Raw genomic sequence first — 14346 nt, forward strand, 5'->3', positions numbered from 1 at the left:
AACATTACTGTGACTGGTGTGAAAAAATGGGTGGGAGGGGGGCAGCATTGGAAAAGGGGCCCTGGTGGGAGGTGACAGGGATTCAGACCGTAGCTGTGGCCATGAAGATAAGGGTGAGGGGAATGAACTGGCTTCTTCCGTGGTCGGGACTCAAGAAAGGGGCACTGTTACAATTGGCGTTTGATGAGAAACACAATCAACATACGTGATTATGGGAAAGGAGAAGTAATCAGACCCCAGATCACTTCACTAGGGAAGAGAAAGTTCAGAAAAGAGTAGGTGGGACAGATAAGGAAGCTGTGGTCCTTCAGCAACAGGAGAGTAAGGATACTCTATGTATTTCTTTCCCTCTCCCCCATCCGCCTGCCTCTCCTCCCCTCCCTCTCTTCTATTCCCTAGTTGTTTTAGGTGCAGAGCATCTTTAAATATCTGTTTGAAGAGTGCAGCAGACAAGCCTCCTCCCCAGGATTCCAGAAGAGACAGGACAGTCCGGTCCTTCCAGCACCCCACCTCCTAGCACCCCCGCACATCTAGGCTTGAGGCCGTGTCCCCAGCATCCATTCTTCCCAATCTCTCTTCGTTATAAGTGCCTGAACAGTTCTGTGTCAAAGCTCAAAGCGTGGCCTAGACCCTCTCCCTCATAATACGCTGCTCATTTCAAGTACCTTAGAGGCTTCTAGCACCTTTCCTAGAGCAAGGCCAGAGTAGACGGCAAAGGCAGAGGATTCGTGAGCACTGATTGGCCAAAGCCAGATGCATTCTGGATGCTGATTGGCTCCGCCATTCGCAGGAAGGAGTTTGTGATGCCCGCGAACTGCTGCTGCTAAGTCACTTCAGTTGTGTCTGACTCTGTGCGACCCCATAGACAGCAGCCCACGAGGCTGCCCTGTCCCTGGGATTCTCCAGGTAAGAACAATGGAGTGGGTTGCCATTTCCTTCTTCAATGCATGAAAGTGAAAAGTGAAAGGGAAGTCGCTCAGTGTGTCCGACTCTTCGCAATCCCATGGACGGAGGAGCCTACCAGGCTCCTCCGTCCATGGGATTTTCCAGGCAAGAGTACTGGAGCGCAAAAAGCAGATCCAAAAGAAAACAGGAAAAGGCGTACGATTCGTGAGCGCTAATTGGCGGAAGCTAGAAGCATTCTAGCTGCTGATGGGCTCCGTCATTCTTAGGATGGAGGTTGTGGCGCTCCTGAAAAGCAGGTCTAGTGCCCTGGCCCCAGCAGGGTCCTGAGGGGGCAGGCGAAATCAACCCTACTGGAACCTCGTGGAACTCTTTACTGAGGGAGTTACGATTTTTTTTTTTTTAATTAAGTACAATAAAACATGACTGAATGGGGACTATCGGAGGCTGTTTAGTGTACTTTAAAATTCTGTAATTTGCTGTACCACAATAACTTGCACTTTAATAAAAAGCAATCTCTCGTCTTAATAGCCAGACAATAAAGAGTTATTTATAGGAGGCGGAGTGCTGGCCCAAGCCTTCCAGGTGTGCCCCAGATTTGAAGCAAGCACTCAGAGAGATCTGCGGGGACGGCGCTGCCTGATACAGCCTAAACAAGCCTTTTGCCTGTGCTGCCATTGCACAGTGTCACGGCTCTGGGGCTGCGCTGGCCCCAGGCGCCCCGCCCTGCACAGCACGCCGGGCGCACTGATTTATTTCGGTATTACGTTTAATTGTTTCCTTCTTGTTGAAGCCTTAACATGCGATGCTTGTAAATCTGGCCCGAATCCTCCATATGGCGCTCTGGTTTTCCATTTTCAAATGCATTCGCCCTGGAATAATGACTGTGGTATAACTCAATTTGAGTTCTGCTGCTGGGGACTTTATTACATAATGCTTTCTAATTGACCCTCATAGTTTAATAAGACAGAACATTTCACCAGAACATTGACAAAAGTTATTAATTTTCACTTCAGCAGAGACCCATGTCCCAATTAAATCCCCTGAGAATGCCTGGCTGACTGACTGACCTCATTATGGCTAATGCTTATTAGTCCTGCGGAGAGGATAGCATCACACACTGTTAAAATGCCTAAATGAGCACATACAACCGTCCAACGTGATTACAATTTACATACATGACTAATTTTACTCCCCTAATCCTTGTCTGGTGCAATGAGTGTGGTGTGCTGCTGTCATACCACGAGATCAGCCATCGAGGATTTGGAGGGTGTCGTAAAAATGCCCTGCCAGAGTGCTAAGCTACACCCAGTTAAATTATATCTGCCTTTCTAGGAAACTATTTCAAGCGCGTGGGCGTTTTGAAATGGGGCGACTGACTAGCGCCCATTCCTTCTTTAATATGGAACAGCTAGTACCCATTTGGGTTTTTTTTTTTTTTTTTTTTCCAGCCAACTTAAAAGAAACAAGAAGAAGAAGAAGAAAAAAAACTATCACCAGCCGCAGCAAACAATTATTCCAGCCTTCCTGCTTGGGTAGCTCACACTCCCTGAAGTGGGTTTTTCTTCCCCGAGTCTAGTCGTATTTGCCCATTTTCTCTGGGTTTTCATTGGGAAGGAGCCGGCGGGGAGGAACTCGCACAGTCCCCGGCCCTGTTTCCTCAGCTGCGTTGTGAGAGCATCGTGGCTGCCACCCTGGTTACCAGTAATGCTACTACATACTCAAACTAGTCCCCGCTTGAGGGAGCATCAGCTGGAAGGCCAGTTGGATGAAAAAATGCATATTTGCCCAGGCTGGTAAAATGAGATGCTCAGAGGGGCAAGAAGACGAAAGTAAAGCTTACAGTGTCTGTGGCTTCTGATTGTTTTTTGACCTTTCTTTTCCTGGTCTCTACAAGGTGTTTATCTTTCAGGCAGTCCAACCAGGGCTTAGCATCTGCCTTTCTTGTGCATTTGTAGTCATTCCCCCTGGGCTGTGTGATTTGACACATGACAACAATCTAACAGCAGAGATCAAACTTCTCCTCAGACTCTGCAATGTGACAGGTAATGTGTATTGACACAGCAAAGTGCACTCTAGAAATATGAGTGGTTGGGCGGGCACCAGACCTTCTTGCTCAGCTAGAGATAGCTTAAATCATAGGCTTCAGTTGCCCACAAAGATAAAGCCAGAATTTAAATAATGATAACCAGCTGGAAGCTGCAATTCATTGAAATCTTTCTTCTTTTCTTTTGGTATTACCAATTGAAAGGAGGGATTTGGTGGGAAAAACAATAATAAGGATAGTAAGAGCAAAAGACAAAGGCAAAAGAAATGAAACTAAACCTCCCCAGGGAATATTTGAGCATTTTACACACTCTGCTCAGGCCCCATTCTGCAAACGATCAGTAAAGACTTCCTTTGTGGCACTGCAAACAAGGCCCCTGCCTTCAGGAAGCTGATGGTCTGCAGGCTGTCGAAACTGTCATAACTGAAACAGGTATACAGGGTGATCAGTTCTACTGATGGCCAAAGCTTATGGGAGCCCAAAGAAGGGGTATTAACCCACCTTTGGTGGTGGGGATGAGGGTTGGCTGGTCCAAGAAGGGCTTCCTAGAGAATGAATCATTTAAGTTGAGCCCTAAATGATAAGTGAATAGCCCTAGGATATCAGGGAAGAGGGACTGGGCTCCAGGTAGGGAAAAATCAGTTCTTTTTTCTCCTTCATTCTTTAAACAAGTGGGCATTTAGTCCCACTATGTGCCGCCTGTTGCTCAGGTTCTGTGTCTGCATCTGATGCTGAAGAGTAACTCCTGGTGGTCACCTGAGGTGTGGCAGCCTCTCCAGGGAGGTGAGGATTCACCAGGGAATCACGAATGAAAGGGGCTCAGTGCCCCGTGTGTGGAGTAAAAGATCAAGGGAACCTACAGTGTGAAAAAGTACACCCGTTCACACAGAAGATTTCAGAAAAACACTACTGTGGGAGAAGAATCACCAAAGAGCAGTGTGAACTCGGGGAAAGAAGAGATCTATTTGGCAGGGCAGGGGTGGGGGGAGTGTTAGTTCAGAGATGATGGTGAAAGGGTGGCTGCTAAGCTTTGCCTGTGGTTTTGGTGCTGTGACCTAATCACACACCCTTCTTCCCTGTTGGGGGTCTCCTGCTGTACTCAAAATGGCTCTTGGGAGCCAACCATGCCTCTTTCAGTTACAGGTTGGGTTACATCATGTTGGTAGCTTGAATCTGGTCATGGGGGTAGTATTTACACTACAGGACTCAGTAAACTCTAGAGACCACAGCCCCCCATCCCCAGAGGGTGCTTTGTTACTCAGTCACGTCTGACTCTTACTTTCCCATAGACTGTAGCCTATGGGATTCTCCAGGCAAGAACACTGGAGTGGGTTGCCATTTCCTTTTCTAGGGGATATCCCTGACCCAGGAATTGAACCCGGGTCTCCTGCATTGCAGGCAGACTCTTTACAGCCTGAACTATGAGGGAAGCCCATCCCCAGAGAGCTGGTTTTTAAACACTGACCAACACACCACGGTCTGGACCCAAGGATCACAAGCTGTGTAGGATGAGGAGGACTCAGAGGCATGAGGAAGGTCTCTCTTCTAAAGATTAAGGAAGAAACTTGAGTCAAGGGGTTGATATATGCCTACACCCTCCCCAGGAATGAAGGCTGAAGAAATATCTCCAGCAGTGGGAAGGGCAGTTGGGCAGTGGGAATAGTCATACTATTATGGGTTCTATGAGATCTTAGAGTGTGTTCTGGGCAGACGGTGATGACAAGAGGAGAGCATAGAAAATAAAATGGGACCCCACGGACCAAAGTGTTTGTTCTTTATTCTGCAGCCACTGAGGACTCAACAGAGATATTTTAAATAGTGGCACAGTATGGTCAGATTTCTTTTAGGGGATATAGAGGACAGAGTAGTGGATGAAGATTCAGATGGCCAGGAGACCAAGAACAGGCTGTTGCAGTCACAGATATTTGCTTATGCAGTGTTCATTCCTTTCATTCCTTCCCTTCCTTTCCAACAGAACCATCCTTAATTCCCCCCCCCCCAGGGAGGCAATGTGCCCTGCTTAAAAACACAAACAAAACTCCCACGCCCTTTCCCAGTCTTCCTTGCAGAGAGTGGTCCCATGACATTCTGGCCAATGGAAGGTAAGTCAGGTCACTGGATGGAGCTTTCAGGACTGCTCTTTGAAAGGGAACAGACTTGAGAGACATTTGCCTTTTGCCTTTCCTTTCTTCTGCCTGGAATGAGGATGTAGAAGAGGAGCAATCATTTAGTGAGCATGAGGTGACAAGCCCACAGATGATAGCACCAGTCAAGGATGGCTGAATGGAAAGATAGAAGGAAATTAGGGCATGCCTTGGAGGTATAATGGGGCTGCCATATTGATTCTGGGTCTTCTGTATCTGGATTTCATATTGCATGAAAAAAAAAACAACACAAAACTCTGTTTGGGTAGGCCATGGCAAGTCTTGCTTTCTATTATGTCAGCTACACCCATCCTTAACTACTTCCAGTACTATTTTAGAGATTCAGGTGACAGACCCTGAGGACAAGAAGAGAGCAGCAGCAATGGCATGAAGATGTAGGAATATCTTCATGTTCCTACCTGCCTCAGGTAAACTAGGCAGCAACATCTATTTAGGGAGAATGAAGCACAAAAGATCATTTAGCTTCTGAGACCGAGTGAAATACAGAAGGCAAAACAGGCTGCAAGGACTCGGGTTTCAGGGGACAGATGGGACATATACAAGAAGACAATGAACTGAGTTTGGACAGGCTGAGTTGCAGGGGCTTGTCATCTAAAGTTGGAAGGAGAGGCTGGCATTCAGGAGAGAGGCTGAGAGAGCTCTGAAGTAGAGAGATGGCAGCTATCAGCTAAGAGATGGTGTTTGGATCCTTGGAATTGCTTATGACATGGATGAATGATGAGAAGAGGCTCAATGGGGAAATTCTGGGAAATACCAGCAGGCAAAGGATGGGAAGCAGTGAGACAGGAGGGGTTTAAGAAAGGAGTGTGAAGGGCTGGGAGAGAGATGAGAAGAGGATTCATAGAGGCGAGCCCCAGGAACTAAAAGCAGAGACAGTTTTGAGAGGGGAAGAGCAATCAAGAGCACCATGTACAATGGAGTTATCAAATAGGATGAGGAATGAGATTAGCCTATGGATTTGGCAATTAGAATGTCAGTGTTTTCTCCTTCCACTGAGGTCACTACTGAAGCTGGAGAAATGATTTGCCCAAAATGACATCATTAGTAATGAGTCTAGCATTAGAAATAGAGACACTGGGCTTCCTTGGTGATCCAGTGGTTGAGAGTCCACCTTGCAATGCAGGGGACACTGGTTCAATCCCTGACCTTGGAAGAATCCACGTGCTGCAGAGTAACTAAGCATGCATGCCACAACTACTGAACCTGCGCTCTAGAGCCTGCGAGCTGCAGCTACTGAGCTTATGCATAGCAGCTACTGGAGCCCACGAGCCCACGAGCCCATGCTCTGAACCAAGAGGAGCCACTGCAATGAGAGCTCACAAGCTGCAACTGGAGAAAGCCTGCGTGCAGCAGCAAAGACCCAGCACAGCCCCAAATACCTAAAATAAAACAAATAAATTATATACATACATGTATATGTATGTATAAAGAAATGACATGGCCTGACTCCCTGTACAGTTTCTCTTTCTCTTCTATTACACATGCTTTTAGGCTGCCCCAAATCACCAAACCAGATTTTCACTTTAAAAGATCAGCTTTGGAGTGGGGCGGGTGGTGGTTGGGGTGGGGTGGTAATTTATGCTCAGATACAAACCACTTCTAGCTGCCTTCACTGATAAATAGGTTTAAATAGGTGTCCTTTTGTCCCCAGATTAAAGTATCTCTTTAGCTAATATTTTGATGCACTGAAATCTCTTACTGAAGGCAGTTAGCTGAGGAGAGGAGGAGAGAAAGAGAGTCAGGACAACACCATCCTCTGCCATGCTCATCCCTCATAGCCTCAGCCTGGCTGGAGATGGCCTTTCATTTCTCATTCTGTGTCCAACCCACAGCAACAGGCCCAAAGGCCACTGCCTGGCGCAGAAGTGCTGTTTCTTTCCTCTCAAGTGAGAAGCAGCTCTTTTGGATATCAGCCCATCCTGAGTGGACATCCTTATCCATCATGGAGACCAGAAACAGCCTGAGCCTGGGTCCCCAGCAGGCACTGTTTTGCCCAAAGTTCTGACTCTATTTCCAGACCACAGCACGTGGCTATCACAGAATCTCAGACAGCCATGTCGATCAGCACAAGAGGTGGGGCTCAGAGGGAGACCATTCTGAAATTCCTGAGGATGAACTAAGCGTGGGTATCCTTTTTTTTTTTTTTTTCTTTTTGGCGGGAAGCAGAGGTCAGAAAAGTAAAACTTTGAGGGGCAAAGGGGTTACAACCCCAGAGCATTTAAACCACCTGATGCCCCAGGCAACTGCACACCTATAGGTACAGAGGTTAGAGTATCAGTTACTGGCAGAAACCCTTCTTGCAAAACACTCTGTATGTGAGAACCTGAGTAAAGCAAACAACCCCCCACCCAAGGCTGTGAAGCTCTTCCCTTGCCCCATGCTGTCAGGGAGTGAAACAGCAACTTGGATACATGGCTGGCAGTTGGCAGGGAAACCTGGTGGGCGTGCTAGGGGTACTGCAATCCATAAAGGAAAAATGGTCTAAACAGAGCGAGAGGGTTTTGTTGTTGCTTTTCCTGAGCAAATGAGCACTGATGTTCTTTCTCATGTAAGAAAGCAGCAACTGATCCGGAGACCATTTTTCTACCATGGACAAGGCAACCCGGGCTTCTGGCTGATTAAAGGAAGTAGCTACTGTTCACCATCTTTCAGGAGTGAGAGAATAAAGAAGGAGATGCAGCCAAAATAAACAGATGGCTGGATCAGGTGGGGGATGCTGTCATGAGCAGACACGCAGGTAGCACGGGCCCCAGGCAACCACACAAAGCCATTAAGAGGAGCCGAGACTCAGCATAGGGTTCTAGAACCCTGGGAAACAGTGTGTGCTCTGCCCCAGAGGGGGTCACCTTGGAATTGTCACCGATCCAAAGGTAGTGAAGTTTGCACAGAGCAGGAGGGTCCCAGCAGGCAAGCAATCCTGGACCCCAGGGAGGACTAGGAAAAGATGGAGCTGAGGGTGAAGGGCTAAGTTAGCAAAGTCAGCAGAAATTCAGACCCCTCGAGTGCCTGGAAGGTTGAGCAGCAGGCAGCGTGGTGCCAACTGGCAGGTGGCTCCCAGAATCCACTTGGAGCCACTGAGTCATCTTTGCAAACACTGACTGAACACCTTCTGTGTTTCAGGCACTAAGACACGGTTCTGTCTTCGAGGACCTCATGGTCTGGCAAGTGGAGTGTTTATAAATAGATGACTCACACTCCAGGATAGTGGTTATGAGCAGAGTTTTGAAGTGTCACAAGAGAGGGCGCTGTCAGGAAAGACTTCAGAGAGGAGGTGACAATGAAGTTGGATAATGAAGACTAAGCAGGCATTCGCATCAGAAAAATTGCGCCAGAAGGCCGCAGCTGGGTAAACTGGGAGGTTACATTAGTTAAGATTCTGGTTGCAGAGCAAAAATCTCCAGTTAAACTAGCTGGAGTTAAGAGGAATGTCACTTTAGATGTGCAACAGATAATGTTACAGGAAAGCAAGAGGAAAAAAGTGCTGCTGTGTGAGGGCCCAGACAGGGAATCAGGGATGTTAATTTGTCAGAGGCGCACGAGAACTCTGATCCACCATGCTCTGTGTATCTGCCCCAGTCCTCTGTCTTCCTGAGGTCCTCTCCTGTCTCTGCTTACTCATGTCCTTACAATTCTGTATCTTTGCCTCACAAGTGGCCCTGGCTTGCTCTGCCATCTACTTCAGGGCCAGTTCCCTATGCCCTTTCAAGTAAGGTATCATCATCCTGAGGGTGCATCTGACTCAGTCTCGGGGCTCTCATTCCAGTAAAGGAGGGCTGGAAGCAATGATGAAACTCTCTGCCTCCCCGAAGGCTCTATAAGGCAAGGGCACCTCGACACCTGCGGCATAACGCAGGAGAGGCGACGTCTATCCAAACACAGTGTGGCTTTGAGATATTGAGAGCTGTGGTCTTGACACGGCAGTGCAGCAGTCTGGTGGTGGCTAGGTGGTAACAGCAGTCAATGTGACAACACCCAACAGAGGTGGCAGCAGTGCCCAGCATTAGCAACAGTGCCTAGCAGATAAAAAGGCATCCAGAAGGTAGACATTGGCCAAGGAGTCCCGAGGGTAGTGTTCACACCCGACTGGTCTTATTAGTGAGCCCATGGGATTCTTCCAACTACTGAGGCAAGCTCTTTGCAGGGCGCTGAGTTCCTGCCAGCATGCACAGGGTACCTACACTCGCTGTAAGGTCTTGTACCTGCAGGCAGTTTGATGTGGGGGAAGCTTGAGCAATGTGTCAATCAAAGTACCCAGCTTCCTCGTGACCTATAGCCTGCCGTCTGGGGGAACTGCTCATTCCAAGTAAGGCCCAGCAGGAGTTAGGACCCTCTTAGCAAGACATGCAGTAATTCCAGAAGGAACAGAATTTGTCAGTTCCTACCAAGAAAAGCCAAGGGCACTGAAAGATTGGAAAGAAAAGCCGCTGACGGAAGAGTGTAATCAGAGAGAAATGAATAGAAACTGCCCAAAGAAAATGTGTGCTCCCTAGCAACCTGCTGCATAGAAAATAGGCCAAACAAATCGCTCTAAAAAGGATGTGGTAGTGGTAGGGGAAGTAATCAGAACTAGGAGAGCGAGAAAGTATTAAAAAAAAAATCAAACAGCAACTCAGCTGGAGAAATTATAGTACAAAGTTAAAGTGCAAAAACATGATAAGGAAAGCAAAGGTGAAGAATGAAAAGAAGATTGCGAGAGAGGCTAAGATAAATAATAAGGCATTTTTCAAGTACAGGAAGAACAAGAGGTCAGTACAAGAGTCAGTAGGGCCTCTAAAAGCTGACAGAGGTAATTTATTGACAGAACATGAAGACATTGCAAAAAAATATTAAAAGGCATTTTTCCTTCCCCTCCTTACCTCTCTTTTCACAAAGGAAGATGGGGACATATGCCAGAACAGACATAAATTTCCCAGGAGTGGAAAAAAGACATTTTGCAGGAAATCAGGATCGTGTCAGCACAGGTGATCAAGAAATTAGGACATCAGAAAAATTGCAGAAAGTCTAGAAAGCCAGGCCAGGGCCTCCAGGAATGAGGGACCCAGAGGCCAGTGAGGTCCAAGGCCAGGGAAGGGAGGGATGGGAGAGGGTCCATGGTATGTCAGAGGAGAGGGGCAGTGATCCACCCAGAGGCTGGTGTAGGAAGCAGTCTCGGGCTCTGCTTTATAAGCCCATCTTGTAGATTGCTTTTTCATCTTTGATAAAGGGAATAGAGTCAGGGTTTTATCAAGTTTTTACATTCCAAACTGTTGACAATGGTCTCTGATGGGGTGCTTGTTTTTAAAAGTACCAAGCATGATCCAATTTCGGGTAAAACTTCACTTTCCTTCCCATAAGAAGACTCCAGAACAGAGGTAGAAAACCTGGGTTTGAGGTATTATTCTGTCACAGACCAGCTGTGTGTGTGCATGCATGCTCAGGCACGTCCAACTCTTTGCGAACCCCTGGACTATAGTCCGCCAGGCTCCTCTATCCATGGAATTTTCCAGGCAAGACTACAGGAGCAGGTTTCCATTTCCTACTCCAGGAGACTTCAGGTTAATTGCTTAATCTCATGAAGATGTAGGTAACTCATTTCAAAAGTGAAGATAAAAACTACCTTACATGACCACAATACTCAAATAAAATCATTTACTTCTCCACCAATACAGCAAAAAAAAAATTGCTGAGTGCTTTAAAGGGCCAGGTACTGTTTTTGGCCACAGAGAGGCAGGATTAATAAGACAGGTCCCTGCCCTTGTGGGGCTGACATTCTGTTATGAGGAGAGAGGTATTCAGCAAGGAAACAGAAAAGTAAACAAGATCCTTTCCAAGAGTGATGAGAGCTTTGGAAAGAAAATACACAGCTGTGTAAGGGCCTGCTCACAGCATGGGTCAGGGAAGATGACACTGAGATCTGAATTAAGAGGAGGGAAGACCTGGATAGAACTTACCAGAAAGAGGGCAGCCGGACGAGGCCCCAAAGCTAATATATAAAAAAGCATTGTATAAACTGTACAGTCACTGAAATGTTGGGCCTGAGTGATATCATCAAGAGCTTTGTCCGAGGTTGAGAATTTGATTTTCAACCCAGCTCCTCAATCTGAGTAAACTATGAATGAGTGAGTGAAGTCGCTCAGTCGTGTCTGACTCTTTGCAACCCCATGGACTATAGCCTATCAGGCTCCTCCATCCATGGGATTTTCCAGGCAAGAGTACTGGAGTGGATTGCCATTTCCTTCTCCAGGGGATCTTCCTGACCCAGGAATCCCGCATTGTAGGCAGACGCTTTACCGTCTGAGCCACCAGGGAGTAAACTATAGGAAAGTGTCAAATCAAGGCAGACTTCGGCAAGACAAGCCTGGCCACAAAGAAGTACAAAGGACCCAGTTCAGTTCAGTTCAGTTCAGTCGCTCAGTTGTGTCCGACTCTTTGCGACCCCATGAATCGCAGCACGCCAGGCCTCCCTGTCCATCACCAACTCCTAGAGTTCACTCAGACTCACGTCCATCGAGTCCGTGATGCCATCCAGCCAACTCATCCTCGGTCGTCCCCTTCTTCTCCTGCCCTCAATCCCTCCCAGCATCAGAGTCTTTTCCAATGAGTCAACTCTTCACATGAGGTGGCCAAAGTACTGGAGCTTCAGCTTTAGCATCATTCCTTCCAAAGAAATCCCAGGGCTGATCTCCTTGCAGTCCAAGGGACCCTCAAGAGTCTTCTCCAACACCACAGTTCAAAAGCATCAATTCTTTGGCGCTCAGCCTTCTTCACAGTCCAACTCTCACATCCATACATGACCACTGGAAAAACCATAGCCTTGACTAGACAGACCTTAGTCGGCAAAGTAATGTCTCTGCTTTTGAATATACTATCTAGGTTGGTCATAACTTTTCTTCCAAGGAGTAAGCATCTTTTAATTTCATGGCTGCAGTCACCATTTGCAGTGATTTTGGAGCCCCCCAAAATAAAGTCTGACACTGTTTCCACTGTTTTCCCATCTATTTCCCATGAAGTGATGGGACCGGATGCACCCAACATCTACAGAAATACAAAATGGATTCCAAGAGAAGCAGGGCGCGTAGGGCCTGCCTGCCTTGTCACATGGACTCTGAGGTCCCTGTGTGTGGCCATCTTCAAAGTCCCAGATGAAGAATCGCCTTGGGACATGCTGCTTACCTGAGGCTGTCAAGGTTCTGTGTAAAAATGCCCAGGTTCTAGGGTAAAAAATGAAGCGGCATGGATTCACTTCCCTGCTCAAAAGCAACAGCCCTATCTGAAATTTACTCCAGCCCATGGCCAAATTAACCATTGTGATTGGGTCATGCAACAATTAAAGAGAAAAAACTTAATTCTTATGTTTCCAAAGGTCCGGTTTCATTTCCCCAAAACCAGTCAAGCTCTTAGTCTGGAAAATGAGCTGAACGCTGAGAGAGGAAACTAAGTGGAACCAGAAACTTCTAATATTTTGTCTTAACATAAGAGTATAACATATGAGACAGAAGTCACATTTCATTTCACAAAAGCTTATAGAGGCAAACTCTTGCAGAGGGGAGGTGTGCGCCTGATCCTGAAATCGACAGGACCCTGTGGGGCTTCTGGGCATGGAGGCCTGTTTGTGTCCCCTGTTTCTTGTTTGTAGGGAATAGGCCTCAGCCTCCATGACCTTCCTTGAGTTCCGAAGCGCAGATTCAAACAGTTGCTAATCAGGGAAGGAAGAGGATGCAGAGATTAGGGAGGAATAGCCAAGAAACAATTGTGTAGCTTTGAGACAGGGTCCTGGTTCTGTCTTATGTGATGCACAGAACAATATCTTTAAGTTCTTTACAGAACCAAAACCTCTGACAAATGGATTTGTATTCTTCATTCCAGAGAACACTACCTGAGGCCAGATTAGTGAAATCAGAGAGGCTCATCAAGAGATTGTCTGAAACCAGATTAAAGGAGTGCAGGCCCTGCACACACCCAAATCTTATCAGCAACCCCATCCTTGAACCACTGCTATAAAACTCCTTACCAAACCCTCACAGGTTGGGAAACTTCCTTTTTCAGGGGCATGAGCTTGCTGCGTACCCTTTGCCTGGCAAAACAATAAAGCTATTCTTTTCTACTTTAGCCCAAACTCTGTCTCTGAGACTTGATTCAGCACTGATGCACAGAGGCTGAGTGGCATCAGTGTCAGCCTGATTCCTTAAAGGGAGTTCTGGAGAACTCATTAAGCCTCACAGCTTTCCCACCCACCATGTAGGAACCACATGTGATGTGATACATCCCCAGGCATGTCCCTCTCTTTGCCATGCAGTCAACCTGAGGGCAGTCCTCCTCTTTGTCCTAGGAGCCATAGGTAAGGCACAGAACTCTCAAAAATGATCAAAATCCTACCAGGTGGAACACTGACATGGTCATTACTGGGGCAGACAGGACTGCCAGGGAGAGAGTGAGAAGGGAGGAGAGTCAGGGACCCTGTGCTCAGGAACTTCAACATTGCTGGCTGATCCAAAGAAAGGCTTATCAAGGAGCCTGAAAAGGCTGTTGTTTCACAAGCACCCTGCAAAGGAAGAAGGCACTATTATCCCCACTTTAAAGATGAGAAAACCAAGACTTCTGGAGGTCAAGTAAGCACCAGGTTAATGGGAGAGTTAGGACTTGAACACAGGTCTCCAGACCCTTGTAGGTCAGTTGGTAAAGAATCTGCCTGCAATGCAAGAGACCTGGGTTCGATTCCTGGGTCAGAAAGATCTACTGGAAAAGGAAATGGCAACCCACTCCAGTATTCTTGCCTGGAGAATCCCATAGACAGAGGAGGAGTCCACGGGGTCGCAAGAGTCAGACACAACTTAGTGATTAAACCACCACTCCAGACCCTGTGGTCTTTCAAATGAAACAAGGGAAGCTTTTCCAGTGCTCAGGCACCCCGGGAGTCAAGGGAGCTTGTCCTTCTTCAAGGATGTTTAGAGATGCTCATGCTCATGCTTGAACACTTCACCTTGGCAGACACAGGCTCTGAGAACCAAGGAGGAAGAGGAAGAGAAACTCCTTTCTCAGTAAGCCTAAGAATCTATTCAATATTCTGGACACCATGTCATCAAAGGATTCTGATTTTCCCTGTGTGAGGTGGGGAGATGTGCCGGAGAGATTTGAACATTCAGTCCCTGGTCTCTGCTTTGAACAGCTAGCAGCCTGGCCTGTGGTGGCGGGCAGGGTACCTGGAGCTGCCCCCACCTGTGCCCAGAAAGGACAAAGGTGCCCGCAAGGTGG

The sequence above is a fragment of the Budorcas taxicolor genome, chromosome 8, assembly GCF_023091745.1.
Source record: "Budorcas taxicolor isolate Tak-1 chromosome 8, Takin1.1, whole genome shotgun sequence".
Taxonomy (NCBI): Eukaryota; Metazoa; Chordata; class Mammalia; order Artiodactyla; family Bovidae; genus Budorcas; species Budorcas taxicolor.